Source organism: Bos mutus, chromosome 7 (assembly GCF_027580195.1).
Source record: "Bos mutus isolate GX-2022 chromosome 7, NWIPB_WYAK_1.1, whole genome shotgun sequence".
NCBI lineage: Eukaryota > Metazoa > Chordata > Mammalia > Artiodactyla > Bovidae > Bos > Bos mutus.
The window spans coordinates 74,783,012-74,788,562 of NC_091623.1; the positions used below are offsets into that span (position 1 = coordinate 74,783,012).

A 5,551-nucleotide genomic window follows, 5' to 3' on the forward strand; every position below is an offset into this window, starting at 1 on the left:
AAGACCTGCAGGGTGAGGAGAGTTAAAGAATGCTAGAAGAAGCATTGAGTTGCCCTTTCTTCTCCCCCACCCTAAGCCATGTCCTGTGTCAGGATTGGAGACTTTCTTCTTTTGGAAGAAGTAGGCTATCGTGAATAGACTCTTTTTGTGTGAATCTGTGTGAGTAGAGTTAATTTGGGGGTCTTGACAACTTCTCTTTCTCTCCTTTGAGGAAAAAAATTCATGCGGGATCCTAAATCCTTCGTCCAATTGACCAGGGAGTATTCTCAGACATTTTTCCCTCTCCCTTAACTTTATCACCTATTCCAATGTACCTCACATCAGCAAAACACACTTAATATTCCCCCGTACTTATCTGTCAGCTTTGTTTATTAGCCATCATCTCTGTATGTTCTTGAGAAGAAAATAACACTATACTTAGGTATCTTAAAGGAGAGATGAAGCTCAAGACTGTTGTTTAGGCTTGCTTTTTGTACAGTCTCTGTATTTTCCTTTTTGTTGAGGTAAAACCCTAGGATCAGCCAACATCAGACATCACTTCAGTCACTCAATCGTGTCCAACTCTTTGCGACCCCATGAATCGCAGCACGCCAGGCCTCCCTGTCCATCACCAACTCCCAGAGTTCACCCAAACTCATGTCCATTGAGTCAGTGATGCCATCCAACCATCTCATCCTCTGTCGTTCCCTTCACCTCCTCCCCTCAATCTTTCCCAGCATCAGGGTCTTTTCAAATGAGTCAGCTCTTCGCATCAGGTGGCCAAAGTATTGGGAGTTTCAGCTTCAACATTAGTCCTTCCAATGAACACCCAGGACTGATCTCCTTTAGGATGGACTGGTTTGATTTCCTTGCAGTCCAAGGGACTCTCAAGAGTCTTCTCCAACACCACAATTCAAAAGCATCAATTCTTCAGCACTCAGCTTTCTTTATAGTCCAACTCTCACACCCATACATGACTACTGGAAAAACTATAGCCTTGACTAGATGGACCTTTGTTGACAAAGTAACGTCTCTGCTTTTTAATATGCTGTCTAGGTTGGTCATAACTTTCCTTCCAAGGAGTAAGCGTCTTTTAATTTCATGGCTGCAAATCACCATCTGCAGTGATTTTGGAGCCCAGAAAAATAAAGTCAGCCACTGTTTCTACTGTTCGCCCATCTATTTGCCGTGAAGTGATGGAACCGGATGCCATGATCTTAATTTTCTGAATGTTGAGCTTTAAGCCAACTTTTTCACTCTCCTCTTTCACTTTCATCAAGAGGCTCCTTAGTTCTTCTTCACTTTCTAAGGGTGGTGTCATCCGCATATCTGAGGTTATTGATATTTCTTCCAGCAATCTTGATTCCAGCTGTGCTTCTTCCAGCCCAGCGTTTCTCATGATGTACTCTGCATAGAAGTTAAATAAGCAGGGTGACAATATACAGCCTTGATGTACTCCTTTTCCTATTTGGAACCAGTCTGTTGTTCCATGTCCAGTTCTAACTGTTGCTTCCTGACCTGCATATAGGTTTCTCAAGAGGCAGGTCAGGTGGTCTGGTATTCCCATCTCTTTAAGAAGCCCCACCTTACAGAAAGGGTCAAGCTGAACATAAGGTCCCAAAGCAATAGTGAGGTCATTAAGTTCTCATTCTTTTTGCTTTGGTCACTTGCGTTAGTGGTAGTGACCAGGAGTAGAAAAAGGATGTTTGATAGTCAGGTATGTTATTTGGGAGGTTCTGATAAGATGAACAGCAGGAGCATGAGCAGAAAAAAAGCATAATGAGACATCCCAAGTTGCTTATTATTGCATCTGGCTGACAATTAGCTTTCTTAGTGGGAGAACTCCAAGTCATCCTGTTTAAATCTAGCTGCAGTAAAAAAAAAAAAAAAAAAATTGGTGCATGCTTCTGAGAAACACAATTAACATCTGCTCAGAAATAGGTGTTTTCTTTCTTTCCTGGGAAGGAAAGCTATAACATGCCTTTTCCCCCCAATAATCTTTTATTAGATGTATTCTAATATAACCTTAAGATGATGAGGGGAGAAAAATGACTGTTTTTCAGCTGGCTTTATTCTGTAGAGGTGGGGCTTCTCAAAATAAAGCACTTGGCATAGAATGGCCTTCTTAGTCTGTTGACTCATTCTTTTCCTTTATTCTTGAGCAGTTTTCAGACATTGGGAAATAGCATGATACAAGTTTTGAAGCAAGTTTGAATTAGAATTTTGTCACTTGTCATCATCAGTTTTTACCAGAAGGCAATTCATGTAATCTCTTTGTGGCTGCTTTCTTATGTGTAATATATGAGAAATAGTTACCTCATAATATTGTTATGAGAAGCATAACATAGGGATACTTTATGTTAAATGCCTGACACCAGACTCTTCAAGAAGATTTCATTGTTTTGCCTTTCCTTGTCTCTCATGTTCTTATCTGTAGATTGACAGAAAAATTGAACTGAAAGTTGGTGACTTTCATTCTGCTATTGTAATATGTACCAGGGTTTTTCATACCTTGGAAGCCTTATGAACTTTTATAACTAGATGGGGCAAGCCTTTGTGCTGTAGCCAAAATGCCTTAGTTCTACTCCATCATCAGAAGCTAGTTATAATGGTCTTTTGAAACTGTTACTTTGCATCTATAGACAAGGGGTTTACAGAACCCTGATTTTTCCCCAAATAAACTTTTCAAAATTAGCTACTTTTGTAACTAGAGGATTTTTTTGTTCTTCTGAACAAGTAAACCTCTCATATAGCTTCACATTGCCTCAGATATAATCTTATGAATGTATAGAGAAAAATGATCCTTTATATCAAGTTGTATGCTAAGCACTTCAAATGTATCATTATAGCCCACCATAGTAATAACCGTGTAAGATGGACTTTGCTGCTGCTGCAAAGTCGCTTTAGTCGTGTCCAACTCTGTGCGACCCCATAGACGGCAGCCCACCAGGCTCCCCCGTCCCTGGGATGCTCCAGGCAAGGACACCGGAGTGGGTTGCCATTTCCTTCTCCAATGCATGAAAGTGAAAAGTGAAAGTGAAGTCTCTCAGTCGTGTCCGACTCTTCGACCCCATGGACTACAGCCTACCAGGCTCCTTTCCTCACTTTACAGATAAAGAAAGTGAGGCAAATAGATATTACCTAATTTATCCGGAAACACAGCTGGTGATTTTATCAGTACTTAAACTCCAAAATCAGAATGGCATAATGCACTCTGTACAGTGGGGTTTCCAGTGGGACCTCTACTAATAATACTTAGGGATGCAGGCTGATGGATGCACCATCTAGACACATCATTCTACTTTTATCAAGGAAGGAGTGAGAGGACGTGGGGAATCATTAACCACTTTTAAAGCACCTGTCCAGAGATGATGCACACTATTCATGCTCATATTTTGTTAACCATGTCAAGTTATATGGCCATACCTAACTTCAGAGCAGACTAGAAAAATGCAGTCTGATCATGTATCCTGAAAGAGGACTGGTGTATTTGTAAGCAGCCCTAGTGATTATCATAAATCTGTCTATCTCCAAAATTCATTCTCTTAATTACTTCAGAGAATTAATAGAATCTTATCTTCGGGAAGTAAAAGTTGGAAACCCTTATAGGAGTTATAGGAGTATTATAGGAGCATTACTCTTCTATCATGAAGAATCTAATAAATGTCATAGCATAGCAATAGAAACTTCAGTTGTCTTAGTCTGTATATGGTCCTGGATGTGTGTCTCTGATATGATGTTTCAGGATCCAGTCACTTCCTTTGTTGACCCTAAAAGTAACATATAGTCATTTCTGTATTTCTTCTCTTGTTTGAAGAATTGAAGATACTAAAATTATAAGAACATACCAGAGACTTTCTGCAGCAATGTCAGAGCTTTTTCTAATATGTTTGTCTTTTTCTTATTGGTGTCAGTTGGGAGTTTCATTTGGTTGCATGTAACAGAGCCCTTACTACAGTGGTTGAACCATATATGGGCTTATTTTTCTCCTGTGAATAAGAAATGCTGAAGTGAGTAGTCCAGGGCTGGGGATGCAGCTGAAAAGGACATCAGAGACCCAGATTTCTTTTCTTTCTGTTCATCATTGTATGTTTTTGGTTCTAATCTTCATTTTTATTGCCCTGTAGTCGCATAATGTTTATCTCACATCTAACAGTCATGTTCCAGATATGAAGAAAAGGCAAAAGCCTACGATGCCTGCTAAATCTGTCCTAATCCAAGGCCTTCCACTTATCTTGTTGGATAAACTGTCACTAGTTAGTGTAGTATTGCTAGTTGGACACATTGCCACCTTGTATGAAGTTTTGGATTTTCTTGAAATTAGGAAGAAAAGAATGGATATGGAAAAGCAACTATCAGTGAGTACCACATATTCGTAAGAATTCATTGTAAATTAAAACTTAAAAGCCCTTTGCTACCACTTAAGTTGTACATGGGAGGGAATACATTTTTACTTAGACACTGTGAAATTTTTGTTGTTAAATCTAGATTTGACTATCTAACTAAAAAGATCTGTGTATCTTTTTATTTTTTCAAAACAATCTGCACAATCAGGTTTGTTATTTAAAAGCGTTAGATCAGGTATCTCAGGCCCAAGGAAAGAATCTGATTCAAATATGTTTAAAATGCTGGCTTAATCTTTTTATTTTTTCCTAACTTTTGAATTTGAATAACTTCAAGGACATTATGGCAGCAGCAGCAGCAGCAAGGACATTATGCTCCAGTTGTTTTACAACCTTCACTATTCTTGTGCTATCTTATGGGTCCATCTAGGTCACATGTTTGTGTTTTATGTCTGGCTCTATAGGTATTTGAGTTTAGACAGCTATGTATACAATTACAGTTATTTCAAATGCACCCAAACCTGAATATCTTAACTGGTATGTGGGCCTTGGGTGGGCTTCCCCCATGGCTCAGCAGTAAAGAATCCGCCTGCAATGCAGGAGACACAGAAATGCAGGTTTGATCCCTGGGTCGGAAAGATCCCCAGGAGGAGGAAATGGCAACCCATTCCAGTATACTTTCCTGCAGAATCCCATGGACAGAGGAGCCTGGAAGGCTGCAGGCCATGGGGTCGCAAAGAGTTGGACACGACTGAAGCAACTGAGCATGCATGTAGGCCATGGAGTAGTGTGAGAGAATTAGTAAACTTATCCATTGCTGCAATCATCTAATTGTTATCAAGTAGCAGGAAGCTTGTGTTAGTCTGTGATTGAAACTGAATTAACTAATTTGTACTGAAATGTCTCTTTTAGTCTGCTTGTTACAAATCAGTTATTATAATGGCACCAATTTTTGTACTGTTTGAATATATTAAAGTATAAAACTAAGTTTAGACTTTATCACCCATATAGAAAATTAGTATTTGTATCTTCTTACTGGAATTCCTTAGTGGTATGTAAGGTATGAATTTATATGAATTATTCATTTAGAAATTATCATATATTTATTAGAGTATCTATTGCTTTTCATAGTTAAGAGCTGATAATAAAAATATAATAATACCTGTTTCCAGAGAAAAAATTCATGATTTGTCACGCTTGTGTATGTTTCTTTTTTTTTTTTTTAACAG

General features: G+C 38.8%; 1 protein-coding gene across 2 annotated transcripts in view; it reads left to right on the forward strand.

The window, feature by feature from the left end:
* DTWD2 (DTW domain containing 2) overlaps positions 1-5,551 on the forward strand; it is a 108,212-nt gene that overhangs the window by 67,205 nt on the left and 35,456 nt on the right. The gene's annotated exons all lie outside the window — the stretch shown is intronic.